General features: G+C 40.1%; 1 long non-coding RNA gene across 1 annotated transcript in view; it reads left to right on the forward strand.

Moving 5' to 3' along the window:
* Nucleotides 1-519: 519 nt before the first annotated feature.
* The window catches only part of LOC133248042 (uncharacterized), a 276,384-nt gene continuing 257,666 nt past the window's right edge, over nt 520-19,237 (forward strand). The window contains exons 1-2 of the long non-coding RNA XR_009736602.1: nt 520-696; nt 15,884-15,945. This is a non-coding gene — a long non-coding RNA (uncharacterized LOC133248042). The remainder of the gene's footprint in view (nt 697-15,883; nt 15,946-19,237) is intronic.

The raw sequence follows: 19,237 nt of genomic DNA on the forward strand, positions 1-19,237 counted from the left end.
GGCCTTCTGACCATCACCGCATGTTTTAGTGGCATTGAGACCTGTGGCCTGACTTTGATTCAGCAGCAGCGTTCCTTGACAATTGTGTAATAGTCATCCAATTTATCCCACAGGGTTTCATGATCAGGTCTCCGAATGTTAAAGCTTTCAAGAGGTTCATAGAATGCATCATGTGAGCTGGCCACTTCAAATTGTTGACTCTAATCATGTGTCGCAGGCTAAACTAGAGAAATTTTCAAAACTGAACGTTTGGTTAAGGCTCTTCACCCCAAGACTTTCCAACTCACTTCAGCTAGGAGCCTCGCCTTGGTGCTATCAATTCCATCAGGCAAGCTCCAACCTTGGCCTTCCCTGGTGGCTCTAGTTTTAAAGAATCTGCGGACGCTAGAGATGCGGGTTCTCTCCCTGGGTCAGGAAGATCCCCTAGAGGAGGAGATGGCAACCCACTCTAGTATTCTTAGCTGGAGAATCCCATGGGCAGAGGAGACTGACGGGCTACAGTCCTCTGACCACAGAGTCTGCAGGCCAGAGCGCGCACGCACACGCAAGCTCTGCCCCGGCCAGCCCACCTCTGCCAGCCCCGCCCTCTGCAGGCCCCACCCCCAAGCGGCAGTGCTGAGAGACGCCCCTACCGGAAATTATCGTGAGGGCTAGCTGCGGCCTGCTGAGCATCCGGGAAGACAGTGACTCTGAGAGGTAAGAAAACTTGTCCAATGGTTGCAGCTGATTAGAAGTGTTCACATCCCACTGACGTATTTGTAGGGACTCAGTAATTTAAAAATCAATTTTGTATCCACTTTTTTTTGGAGAATCAGTTGTTTAAAAGAGCAGGTATTTTAAACCAAGGAATATATGCAAGCTTTGTTACAGGTCAACCATCCTTTGAATTCAGTAATTGTTCGTTGAGTACTACGTCATGTTCTCTTAGACAACTGCCGGAGAGAATACTGTTTAACAGTAGCCGAACAATTGTACAGTTTTGTCACATAGACTTACAAAATTATTATTTTTTGAACAACACATACAGAGGAACTTCCAACTGTCCTCGACTCAGTTGCATGTCTTATTACATACTGAATCCACAGTATTTAAGAAAGGACCTGGAACATCTGAGAAAAACGTTGGAATATGTCTAACTCAGGTTATGTCATTTCCACAAGATTTCTTCTTGTGGACTTTAGCATTATCCCCTCAAAGTAAGAACATGGGAAATCGGTTTGTTTTAAAAGTAAAAGCATGTATCAGTATAATAATTACCTTGTAGGAACTGCTTTTGTTAATCTTCTTTGTAAAGGATTTTCAAAAGCAGAAGAGTACTTATTTATCAGCAAATTTAGTCTAATGACAGGTACATTTCTGTTTTGCTTTGTAATGATAGGTAAGGTTTTAAGCTTAAACGAAAAAGAAAAAAGTTGCAGTGAATTCTTTAGGGCTTAGTGCTCTTCTTCTCCTTTGTCGGTACTACTATACAAAAAAGATGACCTTTTCTCTTTTCTTGCATCAGCGAGAAACACCAAGGCTTCTGGAAGTGAGATTGTTTTTAATATGTAAAAAATTGTTGAATTACTTCAAAGTTAAAGGCCTGGAGCAGAGAGAAGTTCTTAATTGATAATGTCCCCAGTGGGGAGCTTATGCATTTAAGTAGAACTTTTCAGAAGCCACTAGGGAAGAGGTGATTTGGGAGAGGAAAGAATGCTTTTGAAACTCTGAGTACTTAGGTGAAAAATGATAACATAAATTTGGCTGTATGTCTCATGTCTCTTCTTGGACCTTTTTAAAAAGGGAAAGAATGGACAGTAAAGATTTGGAATAATTTCACAATGTATTAAGGTTGCACACAAAATACAGAGGAGATGCAGGAAATTAAAACCATAAAGGCTCATTTTTCGCTAGGATAGGTAACTTCTCCAAAATGTATTTGAAAATCATTAAGAACTCAACGGAGACAGTGAATTCAATGATCCAGTGAATCAAAGAGCCTGCAGTGATTATTATTAACCAATTCTTTATTTAGATTAAGTTGAACAAACAACCTTCCTAGGCAGTTTTGATGTTGGACTATTCTTTCACTAGAGGAACCTAGACTAATCAATAACTCTTATTTATGTTATTAAGCCTGTTTGAGAAATTTAAATAAGGAAGGAAAGACCTTTGGAATTTGAGGAGCTGGTCCACTAACAGCAGGCATACATGTAATTGTTCAGTTAGCAAGGCATATCACGTGTCTGCTCCCTTTGGGAACAACCTTTAACAGGTACCTTACTATGTCTGACATAGAGTAGTATATGGTTAATTGTGATTAGTTTGTTCTTTTAAACACTCTTGGTCAAACTTCGGTATCTTCCCATGTCTACATTTCCAATAAAGGAGTGTATTACTGACTTAAAGGCCATTTGAATCAAATGGTAGAACATTATGTCATTTTAAGCTGCTTTCAAAAAGCCCCACAATACCACAAAAACTCATATTGACATATATTATTTAGTCCAAAATAAGTGTGTCTTTTGTAATGTTCCATTGCTATGTGAATGGAAGGTTTTTTTGTTCATTTCAGGAACTGAAACAGAATTCTTTTCCTGTATGACATAGAAAAAGAAGAGTAAAATTGAGCATTTGATGCTTCTGGCATTCATAGATTAATGAGAATATGAATACTGGCAAGGGAGCTCTGTGTTTAATATTAACTCTCATATTTGAAGATGATGCTTACAGGGTGCCTGTGATGTCAAAAACACAAAAATTTCTTGTTTGCAGGGATTGTTTTTATTCATGAGAGTACTGGCAAAGTGGCTGTAAGTAGGAGACTTGAAAATAAAACATGGCAAACTAGAAGGAAGCTTATTTCTCTCTTTCTTGATAGTCTAAAAGTAGGTGAGCTGACCAGGGCAAGTCGACAGCTTTGTTCCATAAAACCATGCAGGCACCCAGGTTCCTCCCATCTCAGGTTATACCCTCCCTGAGGGTGACTCGTCACCACCAAATTGCAGCTCCAACCCCTAACAGGCCAAAGAGGAAGTACAGATTCCTCTTAAGATTATGACCGTGCCAAACTTTACCAGAGCCCTGGGATTCTGGAAACCAGTGATGGTTAAATAAATCCCTCCTTCTCTTTCTGTTCTGAGAAACAGCTTACTGCAAAGAACCCCCCTTACCCATGGTTTAGGTAAGGACTCAAGGAGGCCCCTCTTGTTTGTGTATTACAGGACCAGACACTGACTCTCCACATTCCCATTCTTTGCTTCCTAACTGATTCACTGAACTGTTTTGTCTCCAGTGATCACTAGGAACAAAATATTTATTAACCAAGCTTTGGTTAAGATTTTCTCTTTCCCTTGTGCCCCTTGAAATTTGATCTGCCTTCAGTCTGAACTCGGGTACAGTCCCTCCTTAAATGTCTCCCAAAAAACAAGCTGGACTCAGAGTGAAACATTCTTTGATCTACTCTCTGACTTTGCCACCATTCCATCCACTATCCTATGCCTGGTTCTTTTTAGCCTAGATTTCCTCCTCTTGGTGGAAGAAACCTGTTTTGCCTGACACGTGCAGTTCGTGCAGTCAGAATGCTCTCCCTGTTGTAGTAGTTCTCTTTCCTCCCATTGCGGTCATCCCTCCCCAGCACTTTCATAATAATCCTTTTGACTAAAATCCAGATTTGTTTTTAATTTGACAGATGTCAACCGAAAATTCAACCGAAAATTCCATTGTTTGGAAGCTAGCTGTCAAGGAGGCTGGGAAAGTATCTAGCCAAACAGCCAAACCTAGCTAAAACTAGGGGGAGTTTGAGTTTGAGTGTCAGTTGCTCAGTCGTGTCTGACTCTTTGCGACCCCATGGACTGTAGCCCGCCAGGCTTCTCTGTCCATGGGATTGTACTGGCACAAATTCTGGAGTGTGTAGCCATTCCCTTCTCCAGGGGATCTACCCAACCCAGAGATTAAACCTGGGTCTCCTGCATTGCAGGCAGATTCTTTACTGTCTGAGTCAACAAGGAAGTCCCTAAACTATGGGGTTCTGTTGCTAAAAGAAAGAAGTCCCTGAGCTGTGGGGTTCTGTTCCTAAGAGAAAGAAGTGATGGATATTAGAGGACCATTGATGGCATCTGGCACACTCTTCATAAAGCCAGCCACCATGTGTAGTTCTGCAGCCTCTTCTCTTTGTCTGGTCCTTTTGCTCAAAATAGATCACCCAAGGCTTCCCTCGTGGCTCAGTGGTATATAATCTCTTTGACAATGTAGGAGACACGGGTTCAGTCCCTGATCCAGGAAGATCCCACATGTGGCAAAGCAACTAAACTCATGTGCCTGAGCCATAACTATTGAGCCTGTCCTCTACAGCCCAGGAACCACAACTACTGAGCCCATGTGCCCTAGAGCCCGTGCTCCACAAGAGAAGCCGCAGCAGTGAGAAACCCACTACAACTACATCACAACTATGTTGCAGAAACACTGCCACTACGAAGCAGCCCCCCATTCACCGCAAATAGAGAAAAGTCTGAACAGCAATGAAGACCCAGCACAGCCAAAATAAATAAGTAAATAAAAATTAAAAAATATATATATATATCACCCAGAATTTAGAATATTTATATATATATTTAAATCTATATTTTAAAAATATTTAAAAAATAAATATATTTAAATATATTTTAAATTCCAGGGAGTCACCTTGGTCTCCCTGTCAAGGTTTCCCTGAACTACTCTGCCATATTTCTGAAAATGTGTCAGTATGGTTTTCCTTCCATGAAAATGCTTGCTTCTTGTCAAATTCACCTTAGGACTACAGCTTTGAGCTTAGGGCTCAGTGTTTAAAATTTAATCAAAGTCTTACCTGGTGGCTCAGTGATAAAAGAGTCCACCTGCCGGTGTAGGAGACACAGGTTCGATCCCTGATCCAGGAAGATCCCATATGCCATGGAGCAACTGACCTGTGCTCCACCACTGCTGAGCCTGTGCTCTAGAGCCAGGGAGCTGCACTGAAGGTGGTGTGCCCTACAGCTTGCGTTCCACCACAAGAGAAGCCACCAGAATGGGAGCCTGAGCACTGCAATGGAGAGTAGCCCCTACTCGCCGTAAGTAGATAAACGCCTTCACAGCACCGAAGACCCAGCACAGCCAAAAATAAAAAAATAAAATTATTAAGAAAAACTTAAACTTTTTGCAGAAAGAGTTGGGCTTTAACCAGGCCATTGTATACAGCTGTGTAGGTTGAACAACCCTATCAGGCAGCCAGAGGGATAGGTGTAATATCAAATCCTAGCACTGCAGGATTGTTAAGTAAAAGTGTTAGTTCCTGAGTTAAGTTAGTCCCTTAACTCCCTGGGATTTAAAAAATATTTAAATATATTAAAAGAAACATTCTCCAGGCAAGAATACTGGAGTGGGTAGCCATTCTCTTCTCTGGGGGATCTTTCCAACCCAGGGATTCTTTACTATCGGAGCCACCAGGGAAACCCTTATAGGAACGTTAAGCCTGGTGTATAACCTTCTGAAGATTTGATTCCTTATCAAAAATGGGAGACCTGCTTTGTAGCATTACTGCAAGAATTAGAGATAAGATTATAAAGTGTCTAGTTCAGTGCCTGGCCCTTGGCATGTGCTCGATAACTGGTGGATGCCATTTTAATTATTAGATAAAACTTTTTCTCTGGAATTCTGGAATTCTCCCATTCCATCTTCTCTTCAAATGCTTCATCATTCTGTGTTGCTGCCCTTAGTCTGGTTCCACACCCACATCTCATCTTTCCAGACAACACACTGTGCTTTCTTCAGTGTTTTTATTTTCTCTTCTCTGCTATCAAAATTGCCTAATCTGGGTTGAATTACTTTAAGGCTCAGTTTTCTGATTTTAGATATAAAATTTTTTTTAAAAAGATAATTCTGGGACTAAAACAGATAGGATGAATTGTCTCTTTGGTTGTTCCAAACTGCAACCTGCTGAGCTACGGGACAGTGAAATGACCCTGTGATATTTTCTCAAGTATCCTCCTATTAAGGGCTTTCCAGATGGCGCCAATGGTAAAGAATCCACCTACCAATGCAGGAGATGCAAGAGATGCGGGTTTGATCCCTGGGTTGGAAAGATCCCTGTTTGGGAAAGATCCCTGGAGAAGGAAATTGCAACCCACTCTAGTGTTCTTGCCTGGAAAATTCCAAGGACAGAGGAGCCTGGTGGGCTACACTCCATTGTGTGGCAAAAAGTTGGGTGTGACTGAGTACGCACAGAGCACATCCTTCTGTTCACTGTTTTCTGGACATAGTAGGAGGAGTAGAATTGCCTTGCTCCCACTTGTTGAGAAAAATCTCATTCAGTTCAGTTTAGTTCAGTCTCTCAGTCATGTCCGACTCTTTGTGACCGCATGGACTGCAGCACACCAGGCCTCCCTGTCCATGGCCAACTCCCGGAGTTTATTCCAACTCATGTCCATTGTGTCGGTGATACCATCCAACCATCTCATCCTCTGTCGTCCCCTTCTCATCCTGCCTTCAATCTTTCCCAATGTCAGGGTCTTTTCAAATGAGTCAGCTCTTTGCATCAGGTGGCTAAAGTATTGGAGTTTCCAGCTTCAGCATCAGTCCTTCCAATGAATATTCAGGACTGATTTCCTTTAGGATGGACTAGGTGGATCTCCTTGCAGTCCAAGAGACTCAAGAGTCTTCTCCAGCACCACAGTTCAAAAGCATCACCACAGTTAAAAATCCCATTAGGATATTTAAATAGCCAGAACATGTTACATAACTTGTCGGCCTGCATTTTGATGGAATATACATCAAATGGTGATTGAAATTAGTTTCATAATCGAATCCCTGACAGGCAGAAGGATGAAGTCACTCACCTCTTTTATGGCGTCAAGATAGTATTTGTGGGTGAGCGTACACGGGTCTTATTTCAGGTGTATATGGTTTTGAACTCAGATCTGCAAGTCACTTGGGGTGCTTCCTTAGGTGTTCTTTTGATATAAATTATTAAATGCTTTACAGTCCTGGCAGTGGATTGCTTGTTTTGCTAAGAATAACTTTAATCTTTGAGTTCTCACCAAATTCAGGCTTAATTATTCTGCAACCAAATATTCCATACCATCTGTTGGTGTTGTTTACAAGGGAATGAAAGTAGGCATGTATAAATTTGAAGCAAATTAAGTCATGTAGAGAATCCTTAAAGCTTCCAGGTAAAGGAAAAAACAAATTTCGTATAAGGGAGGCTCAGTAATTTTTCTTGCATTAGATGATATGAAAACAAGACTTCACGGATTACTAGCATCTGAGCTTGGTGCTGTAAAGTTTTCATGATGATGAAGCATTTTTACTCTTTCCTAGTTTTACTGCAGGATTTGGGGAGTACTGATGTAAATGGGAAAATGTGTTGAGTAGTCTTTTGACAAGATTGTTAGAGAATAACTGAATAATTATAAGAAAATATTTAATGTGAACATCTAAAATTATTATTCTGCAGCCCCTTCTTTTGGGAGCCTAAAGCCTGGCTGGTGATAGTTATAGGACTAAAACAAGAAGAAATTAAAGTCAGCCACAACACTTCCCTCCTCCACTCAATATCATGGTGAGATTTGATTTTACTGGCACCTTGGCGCCTTAGGCACCTAAGCCTAAGTCACCATGACCTCCTTCCTGGACTATTCCAACAGCTTCCTAACTTGTCCCCATCCACTTCTTTTGCGTTTTTCCAAATGATCACATGATAACCAGAGTAATTTCCTAAAAGCAGAAATCAGATCATGCCACTCTCCTCCTTAAAACTTCTCAGTGGTTGTTCACTTGCCAACTCTTGGCAACCCCATGAACTGTAGCTCGCCAGGCTCCTCTCGCTGTAGGATTTCCCAGGTAAGAATACTGGAGTGGATTGCCATTTTCTTCTCCAGGGCATCTTCCCAACCCAGAGATTGAGCCTGTGTCTCCTGCATTGGCAGGCGGATTTCTTACAGCTTAGCCACCCAGAAAGCCCTGTGGTTCAGTGGTTAAAAATCTGTCTTGCAATGGAGGGATGTTATTTTGATCCCTGGTCAGGGAACTAAGATCCCACATGCCACAGAGCAACTAAGCCTGCTTGCCACAACTACTAGCCCATGGGCAGCAGTTAGAGAGTCCGTGTGCTGTAACAAACGATCCTGAGTGACCCAGTGAAGATCTCACGTGCTACAACTAAGATCCAGTGCAGCTAAATAAATAATAAAAATAAAATTAAACTTTCTGTATTAAGTTAAAAAAAAAAAAACCCTTCTCAATGTTCCCACTGAACTTAGAGTAAAAGCCAAATTTCTTCTCATGTCCTACAAGATTCTGCATTTTCTGGCTTCTGAAAATCTTTCAGTCTGGTCAGCCCTTCTTAATAAACAAGCTTGAGACCCACAGTCTACTTAATAATGCCTTCCCACTCAGCCTCTGTCTTCTGCCTTTTTCCACTCTTCACTGGGTATTTTCCTCATCTTTCAGGTCACAGTTTAATGATAACGTTACCCAGGAAGCCCTTCCCGATTACCCCCTCCTTCTTTCTCTGGTGTCCTCTATTACAGCACCTGTTTTCCTCTCAGGCCTTTGTTGTTTGTATTGAATAATTAGATACTTATTCGTTTATTGTGCTTCTCTCCCACTAAGGTGTAAGCTGCATAGGGTACAAAGACCATGTCTCTTTTATTCACCACTCATTACTCAACCTTTGGAGGATGCCAGGAACATAGTAAGTGCTCAGAAAATAGTTGATGAGTGAATGAAATGAACAGTGATTACAAAAACAAACATCTCTTAGACCCTTTTTTCGTGTTAGATAGCTGTCCTGCCGTGATCCTAACAAGAAACATTTAAGATAGGTACTAACATCTATGGTTTATAGATGAAGAACACAAGGTTTAGAGAGTCTAAATAGCTTGTCCAAAGTTTGACAGCTAATAGATCTTGAAGCTAGGACTCCGACTTAATTCAGACTTAAAGATCATGCTGTTAACCACTGTGCTATATTGATGTCTATCCATTTATCCTGCACATGGTCAGTAAGGATATACAGTGAATAGAACTACTAGGAAGCAAGGAGCAATAGTAGTAGTGGTGCTTCGTTTTGAATTAATAAACGACTGGCATTTGAAGCATATTTATGGGTGAAATTACCAGATGATATTTGTAAGGCAGACTGGAATCCAGTACAATATTGAAGTTTCCTGTCCAGAGGGATTACAGGGCAGAGATAATTGAGAGTGAGCAGTGATTGATGGGAGTTGGCTCTGCCGTGAGGAACGTGATGGGCGAGACTGGGAGAAGCCTCTGGTTGAGCTTGTTCTGCTACTAGAGAGGAGACCATGGAGATGGTAACAAACGACAAGGCTGTGTCTAGGGTGATAGGAGCAGAGCCAAAATCAGGTTTTCGGTCACCTTTTGAGGAAACAAATGGTAATGTTTACTTTATAAATGTTTGTTGCCTCCATGGAGAAAATGCCCCCTTCAAGCCATTTGAAAATGTTCCATAGTTTTGTGTTGTTATGGTGATGTGATAGAGCTGCTGTAGAATGAGATTTGTAAAGGAAAAAAAGAACCTTAAGCCTCAATGCTTACAGCCTGTCTTATCAGTCGACTTTATTTCTCTTTGAAAACATGGAGGGGCTCTTGGGGCATTAGAAAGTGTGCAGCCATCGAGAGATTGTTCCAGCTTTTGGATATCCAGCAGGTTGAGTATTCTAATACACAATTACATTAAAGCACAAAAGTCCCTTCTAGGTTTATCGGTATTAAAGTAGCAACTTTAGAGGTTGTCTTTAAAAAGGAATCATGAACTAATTAAACAGGAGGAAGTTTTATTTGAGCAAAAGGTCAAGATGCTTAAAATTATACTTTCCCATATATCTTGAAAAATCTCAGAAAAAAATTATTATTGTTTTGTCAGTCATTTGGTTATTTGCTTTTAAATTCCAGTTATTACATTTAGGCTGAGAAGTACTTTGTACAAAAGCGCATTTCAATTAAATATTTTAATACCTCCAGTTAGGTGTTTATTTGTAGACAGAAATATGACATTTCAGACACTGATTGGACTGATTAATGGTGCTCATCAGGAAGAACCAAGGGATCATAATTAAACACCAAACCTGCATGGTCTGTTGGTTTTATGTTATATAAATTATGTATGAGTTTGGCATTTATATTTCATGGAAAAATTACAGTGCTGTTTCCTCAATGCATTTTCTACATAAAGAATATTATATGTGTGTGAATGTGAATACGAATTTTCAGAACCTGATGTATTACCTTTTTTTTAATAAGCAAAAATTTCAAACAAAGATTCATGAGTTTCTGCTTGAGGATGCAGGAGGCTCTACTTCTGGTTGTTCTATACTATTGCCTCTTACAAAATAGTCAATTGTTTAAGGTAAAAAGCAATCTAGATACTGCTGCCTTTTAAGTCAGTTGTTCCTAGACTTGTATATTTCACAGACCACAAGAAGATACCCCAAAGTCAGATGAAAGTAGTTTTTGGGGTGCAATAGAGTTGCTCCCTTTTGATTTTTCTGGGTAAAGACATTGAAAATAAAATTGACTATCATCACTATTATTTCACAAAAAACTAATAAGGACACAATTATAAAATTCAAAATCGAATGAATTTATTAAAGTTCTCTACATTGTCCTGTTTTTCTTGCTGCATCTCCAGGCACTAAAATTTATTATTCATGGCATGGCACAAACCTGCGGACCACATTTTGGAAATTATTTGCTTCATATGTCATTAATTTCTATTTCCTAGGTAGTATTTGCACATTGTTGGCAATTGGTAACAGCATGGCTATAGTAATGTATGCCTAGCCTCTCAGGATAGGTGTTCTGTGCTAGCTATTATGAAAAAGGCATATATCTTAATCTCTTATTATATGCCACACCTGCTTGCTGAGTAGACCACAGCAGCCTTCTTTCAGCTCTAAGAATGTACAAGTCTTCTCCTCCTTCAGTCTCATACTGCTTTTCCTCCATCCATAACAATCTGTTGAGCATTCTTCACCTGCCTAATACCTCCTTATTATCTTTTTTGGACTCACTTTAAATGTTTATTAGGGAAACTCTCCCAGACTATGCATTTCAATGAGGTTTCCTTGATAGACCTGCGTATTAAACTTGTGGGCTTCTCTAGTGGCTTAGATGGTAAAGAATCTGCCTGCAATGCAGGAGACCCAGGTTCTCTATCTGGGTGGAGAAGATCCCCTGGAGAAGGGAATGGCAACCGACTCCAGTATTCTTGCCTGGAGAATCCCATGAACAGAGGATCCTGGCTGGTTACAGTCCATGGGATTGCAAAGAGTCAGACACGACTGAGCAACTAACACTTTCACTAAACTTGTGGCTTTCCTCTGATGAATTTAATGCAGTTAATAGACTACAAGATCTCAGAAAGTACAGAGTAGGGATATGCTTATCTTTGTATCCTTGCCACCCATCATATGCTTGTCACATAGTTGGTGCTCCAAAAACAGTTGAATGATTACTAATTATACAAAATGGTAACAACAGTATTACCATTTGTTTGTTGAGTGCAGACTTTGTTTCCAGTACTTTATGTGTAGTAGTTGTCTTCACAATAAACTTGGGAGGTAGTTCTTTCAATGCTTGCTGTGTGAAAGAAGAAACTTAAGTTCACAGATTGGTTTTTTGGTCTATGATTATCTAGTTAGTAAATGACAGAGTCAGAGTTTTAACACAAATGTGGCCTGTTTCAGAGCTTGTGATCTTGGCTCTGTAATGCTTAAGTTTTTTTTTGTTTTTTTTTTTTGTTTTTTTTTTTACTAGAGAACATGGAAATTACTAATACACAAAATAATTTCTTACTTCTAATTTTTCAGCTACCTCCCGTACAAAAGCATTTATTGTTTCAATTATCACTCCAAATCCTTAGTGTCTTAAAACAACAAGAGTCATTTTGTTTGCTTATAACTCTGAAATATGAACAGGACCTGATGGGACAGTTCCTTTCTGTTTCACATGACATCAGTTCTGGCAGCTTAATTATGGCTAAAAGATCCAGTTCCAAGAATCCTCATTCGTATGCTGGCAAATTGATGCTTGCTAGGAACTCACTTGGAGCTATCAGCCAAGGTCTTGATGGCCCTCCACATGGCCTCTCTACAAGGCTAGGTTGGGCTTCTCACCACATGGTCACTGGGTTATGTGAGAGAGTCTCCTGAGGGCAAACACTCCACATGGACAGACTCCATGTGCCAACATCTGTTTTCATCATGCCTATTAGTGTGCATGCGTGCTCAGTCATATCCAACTCTTTGCGACCCCATGGACTGTAGCCTGCAGGCGCCTCTGTCCATGGGATTTCCCAGGCAAGAATACTGGAGTGGGTTGCCATTTTCTGCTCCAGGGGTCTTCCCAAGCCAGGCATCAAACCCGCGCTCTTGCGTCTCCTGCATTGGCAGGCAGATTCTTTAACATTAAGGCACCTGGAAGCCATCTGTTAGTGTACTGTTGGCCAAAGCCAGTCAAATAGTGAATCCCAAAGTCAGGGTTGAAGTGGTCTACGCCAGGTCTACCCAAGGGGGCATGGTTCACTGGAGGCCACCAAAGATATCATCTGCTGACTTGCTGTTCAATGCAGAGTCGTAGGAGTAAGATTCTTGGTTTCATTTGCTTTTAGCCTTTTTTTCCTTAAAACTGTGAAGTGATGGCTGACTCATAGGTACTTATTTTTCTGATCACTACTCTTCTGAGAAAAAGTACAGTCATCTCTGTATTGGTCAGGATAAGCTAGGTTTCTAGCAGGAATAACAGACAACCCCCACATTTAATGAACTCAGTGCAATAAAGCTTCCTTTTTTTTTTTTTTGCCTTTTAAAAAATTTATTTTTTATTGGAGGATAATTGCTTTATGATGTTGTTTACAACAAAGTGAATCAGCCATAAATATACATATGTTGCCTCACTCTTGAACCTCCCTCTCACCCCCCCAACCCCACCCCTAGGTTGTAAAGAGCTTTCTCCCGAGGGCAAAAACTTACTTCTTGTTCTTGCTTCATTCCCAATGCCAGTCAGAAGGGAGGTTCTGCTTGTCACAGTTCTTCAGTGACATTGACTGATGGAGGATTGATCTTGACATGTACCTTGACATGACCTGAGCAGCGGGGAGAGAATGCCCTGAATCACACACTGGCCTTTAAAACTTCACCTGGAAATGGTACACATCACTTTCATTCACATTTTATTGGCCAAACACGGCATATGGCCACACATAACTTCAAAGAGGCTGAAGAAATACAATTCTACGTGGACTCAGAAGGGAAATGGCTGGAAGTATTTGGTGAGCAGCACTCTTATGAGTTGAATTATGTGGCACCCCCAGATTCACGTGTCAAAGTCTTAACTCCTACTATCTCAGAAAATGACCTTATTTGGAAGCAGGGTCATTAACAAGATAATTAGTTTAGATGAGGCCATAGGGTGAACCCCCTCCTCCCACTTGACTGGTTTTCTTATGAAAATGGAGAATGTGGACATAGCCATGCACAGAGGGAGAATACCATATGAAGATAAAGACAGAGATTGGCATGATGCAGCAGAAGCCAAAAGGAACACTGAAGGTTGCTGGTAAACCACTAGAAGCTGAGACAGAGGCATGGAACAGATGGCCGCTTACAGCCTGCAAGGAACCAACCCTGTGGACACTTTGAACTCAAACTGGTAGCCTTCATATCTGTGAGACGAAGCTTCTGTGCTGTTCTAAGCACCACCCCCCTTTTCTGATACTTATGGCCACTTTAGCAAACTAATACAAGCACTAAGGACCACCACCATCTCTAACCCTCTCCTATTTTCCCTTTAAAATACTAACTTTCTCTTCTTAGATTTCCTTTCTGTTCTCCTTCTTCACATATTGTGCACTTGGGTGTTAGTATTAAAGAATAACCCATTTTTCCAATTTAAGACTTTGAAGTTATGTGCAACTCTTTTTGTTGTTGTTGTTTGTTTTTTGTATCTAATTGGAGTCAGTTTCTGATCCACAATACTTCTTGGATGTTCTTATCTTTTAGCCTAAACCTTATTGCCTCTTGCATGTCAAGGTGACAGGTTTCTCCCTCACTTCTTTGTCTCAAGTCATGCACTACTTCTATCCACTTCATGTATAGTTTTCAAAATTGCCTACTTTCAGCACTAAATCTCTGTATGATTTCTCTAGTTGGTGTAATGTGTCCTGTTGTTTCCTAGTTGAGTTTTTACATCTCTGGACTTATTACATCTCACTCTTTCTTCCTCCATAGCTTCTTTCTCAATTTTCATTATGAATAGGTATCGCCTGTCTAACCCAGCAGAATGTACCTGATGGTTACCCATTACTATATTCATCTTGGTAATTTTACCTCAGTGCTTTTGTCTGACATTTTTCTGTATGGAATGTTCCCCCCAATAACTCATGTCTTTCTTTAATGGTTTTCTCAGAAATCACCTCCCCAGGGAAACTTAATGGATAATACCATCGATACTACTCTTAACCTTCTCAGCAGTTATTTAGGGTACATTATTATTATTACTTTGATCTGGGCATTGTGCTAAATGGTCTGTATGAATTATTTAATATAATTTTCTTGCCAGTACAGTAGATAGTATCATTCATATCTTCTAGACAAAGTTTCAATGAGGTTGAAACCCACTGAATCTTTCATAATAGTGAAAATGGTCATGATGAAAAAAAAATTACTTCAGGTCTAATTTATATAAAATAAAATGCACAGATTTTAACAGTACAATTTGATGAGCTTCAACATGTATATGCATATATTCTCTATAATCATCACTCCAGAGAAGATATGAAATATTTTCATACCGCAAGTGCTTTTCTCATGCTGCTTAGCAGCCAGTTCTCCATCTCCAGGTTCAGATCTGATTTCTATCACTATTGGTTAGTTTTGCTTTTTCTGGAACAGCGTGTAAATGGAAGCATACTGTGTATTCACTTTGGTTTTTGGCTTTTTTTGCTCAGCATTATGATGTTAAGATTCATCCATGTTGTATGTGTATTAGTAGTTCTTTTCTTTTAATGCTGAGTAACATTCCATTATGGGCTTCACTGGTGGCTCAGTGATAAAGAATCCACCTGCCAATGCAGGAAGCATGGGTTTGACCCTTGGGTCGGGAAGATACCCTGGAGAAAGAAATGGTAACCCACTCTAGTATTCTTTTCTGGGAAATCCCATGGACAGAGGAGCCTGGTGGGCTATAGTCCATGGACTCGCTACGACTAAACAATAACATTCCATTATACCACATGCCACAATTTCTTTACCCATTCATCAGTTGATAGGCTTTGGTTTCCATTTTTGACTATTTTGAACATAGTTGCTATGAAAATTTTTGTTGAAGGTTTTGTGTTCACATATATTTTTCTTTTGGGGAAATATCTTTGAGTAGAAATGCTGGATCGTATGATCAGTATACATTTAACTTGAGAAACTACCAAAGTCCTTTCAAAGTGGTTATAGCATTTCACATTCCCTCCAGTATCAGAGTTGTAGTTGTTTTACATCCTGGTCAACACTTGGTATTGCCAGTCTTTTAAATGTTCACCTTCATGTAGTGAGTAGGTAGTCATATCTCATTATAGTTTTATTTCTCATTTCTCTGCTGTCTAATGATGTAGGGAATATCTTTATGTGCTTCTTGACCATTTATCTTGTTTTGAGAAATTCCTGTTTAAATATTTGGCCTGTTAAAAACTAAGTTATTTGACTTCAAATAGTTGGGAGAGTTCTTTATATATTGTGGGTACAAGTGCTTTGTAAGACATACCAATTATGAATATTTTCTCCCAGCCTGTGACTTACCTTTTCATTTTCTCAATATTTTTGAAAGAGCAAAAGCTTTAGTTTTGTTCAAGTCTAATTTAATTATTGTCCTCTTATAGGTGGTATTTTCAGTGTCCTGCCTAAGAAAAATTTGCCTTCCCCAGTGTCATGAAGAGGTCTGGTAAGTTGTGTCTTTCAAGAAATTTGTTGATTTCACCTAAGTTTATTGGCATAAGTTTGCTGAAAATACATCCTTAATATTTTTAAGAACTGTGAAAAGCTAAGATTTTACTCTATCTGTAAGTTATTGAGTTGCCAGCTGCAGTTTCATGGATGCTGATAGAAGACACAAGAGTCTTGGGTCAGAGTTGAAGGATAGTTTATTACTCATAGCAATAACAGTAATTAGAGTGTTACTGTTTTTAAAATCAGTTCCCAAAATCTAGTTCCCATAGGGTGGCATAAGGAAGGCCAGATGACACTTGCACATGCAGTGGGTTGTATTATAGGGATTGCACACAAAGTTTCGGAAATCCAAAAACTTTTTCTTGAGTGGTAATCATACCTGCCCTTTGTTATAGAGGGAATCACTCTATCTTCCAAAGCTATAAGCAAGTCCTAACCCTTAAGTTAACCCTTCATTAGAAAGTTCATTAATTAACCTAAAGATGCCAATTTAATATATTTAACAAGTATTCATCTGACTCTTATTATTTGACAGTCATTGATCTTAGCACTTTGGAAACATCAACACATTTAATTCTCTTAATGACCCTACAAGGTAGGCATAATTAGCACTCCTATTTTACAGACAAAGGATAAGAGGTACAGAGAACTTAAATAACTTGCTCAAGGTTATGTGGCTAGTAAGTGGCAGAGCCAGATTTGAAACCAGGCAGTCTGCCTCCAGAGCCTGCATCCTCTAAGATTATACTGTGCTACCTGTTGGAAATAATTTTTTCTTGGTGAAATAAGTGGTATTTTAAGATATCATTTGTTGACCAGAAGTAATATTCAGATACCTCTGTAAATGTTATATAATGATAATATATCATAATATGCATTAATAAGAATTAGGGAGCCCATCAGCCTAAAACTCTTTGAAAAAGGACTCAGTACATTTAGTTCAGCACTCCACCACTTAATGGAAAATTCTGTTGTCTGCTCTAAGTAGAGGATTCGTTGATTCTGTTGCTAAAATATTTTTATGTCTGCCATGCTTGTGAGATACATGTTTGAGTGTCTAAAGGACTTCCCCCAGGCCCTGAGATTGTGTGGCATTTTTAGTGCCTGCCTGCTAATATGTATTGTACGTGTCACAGTATTTGGCCTAGGGTTTGCTTTCTTGGTGGCTCAGACGGTTACGTATCTGCCTGCAATGCAGGAGACCTGGGTTTGATTCCTGAATCAGGAAGATCCCCTGGAGTAGGAAATGGCAACCCAATCCAGTATTCTTGCCTGGACAATCCCATGGACAGAGGACCCTGCTGGGCTATAATCCATGGGTTCACAAAGAGTCAGACACAACTGAGAGACTAACACTTGCTTTCATTATAATATCCTACTTGTTCATAAGACTGTAGGTAGAGTTCTCTATTCGAAAAAGACCTTGACACTGGGAAAGATTGAGGGCAGGGGAAGGGGGTGACAGAGGATGAGATGGTTGGATGGCATCAGTGATTCAATGGACATGAGTTTGGGCAAACTCTGGGAGTTGGTGATGGACAGGGAGGCCTGGCGTGCTGCAGTCCATGGGGTCTCAAAGAGTCGGACATGACTGAGCAACTGAACTGACCTACACTGGAGATAGTGAAGGACAGGGAAGCCTGGCATGCTGTAGCCCATGGGGGCCGTGAAGAGTTGGACATGACTTAGTGACTGAACAGCAATAACAGGATTCTCATCTACTATTAATTTCTAGAGATTGTAGACATCTACCAAGAAGAACCAGATAATTTGGAAAGTCTTTTTGGCTTAGATCTGTTAGCAATGCCAGGTTTGTCTGAGTCCAAAATGTTTTTGTACAGATTATAGCTAGCTTATAACCCTTCATTCTGTACTGCCTTTAGAAAAAGACAACTCATTTATTTTGTTTTTGAAAGGGTAATACAAACACATGGCAAAAAAAGTCAAAGTGTATAAATAACTGAGAGTGAAGTGAAGCTGTCCCCTCGTGGCTATCTTTCATTCCTCTTCTGTAGAGGAGACCACTGTGTGTGTGTATTGTCCAGAAGTATTCTATGTGCATGTTAGAATATATTCTTGATTGCTTATTAATTGTTCTTTATGTGTCATTTCATACCCCCACATATCTTTCGTGTTCATTAATGGAAGACTATTTGTTAAAAAATTTTTTTCCTCACTGCTCAATGTAGTTTCTTAAAAGAAAAAAAAAAACTCTCAATAAATACATATTTTTGTTTTCTATTTGGGTAAAATGAATAATCAAGAGAAAGGAGAGTTGGATTAAGTTAAGGGGTATATTCTGGTGTCCAAATAGCTTGAAAACTTCAGACTCATAAGTGAACTAATACACACACACACACACACACATGCGCCTACTAGAATGGTTAACTTTTTCTTTTGGCCTATCAGTTCAGGTAAAGAAAATCCTCTTTCTGTCTTATATTCCTCATACCCGGGAGGGTCCATGGATGCTGTGGGATACCACTTTCTGTCCTTCTATAAACAAGCACAAAATGGTTAACTTTGAATAAGAAGAATATCAATTTACTCATTATGACTGTAGACCTCATATCCCCAAACTTCAGTGGTTTTGGTTCCAAATGAGGCTGTGTTTGCTTGTGTATTTATTTTGTTAGCCAGTTGACTCCCACCTGTAAAACCTCTGAAACTCCCCAGTCGTTCTCAGATTCCCATGTGTGCCTAGCACCCCTCTGGTGCTCTTCCATCTAACTCTTCGTGTTGAGAGCTGCTGGCTGCAGGCTGCTTTGCAGCAGCCTCTGGGAAGGCTGCTTCTCTACCCACCATACTTTCCCACAGAGCTCCCAAAGCTGCAGCTTCTCTAAACTGCCAAATGCGACTGAATTCCTCTCCAGTTTCAGGGCCACATCAGAGCCATGCTGTGTTATTTACAAGAATGATAAAATGTCCTTTGCTCAGCTCTGCCTGGGACATTGTTAACCTGGCACCAAGCTCATGACATGCCCTCTGCAGACAGCCACTTTAACTTTTCTCTTCAGCCCTGTTCTCTAGGATAGCTCAGACTGAGTCTTGGGGGACAGGCTGTCAAAAGGACTAGATGTTATCCCTTGTCTTTGTTCCTCTCTGGACCCAAGAATCCACATATAAAACCATTCTTCTCTATCCCCATATTCCATCTGGCTCCCACAAATGGAAGCTGAAGCTGGGAGGCGTAGGGATGGGTGTTGCCAACCAGACACATCCGATCTCAGCTATGTTAACATTTATTCTAGTTATTCAGTGGAAATATGGAACATGGTTTACCAAAA

The sequence above is a fragment of the Bos javanicus genome, chromosome 5 (genome assembly GCF_032452875.1).
Source record: "Bos javanicus breed banteng chromosome 5, ARS-OSU_banteng_1.0, whole genome shotgun sequence".
Lineage (NCBI taxonomy): Eukaryota > Metazoa > Chordata > Mammalia > Artiodactyla > Bovidae > Bos > Bos javanicus.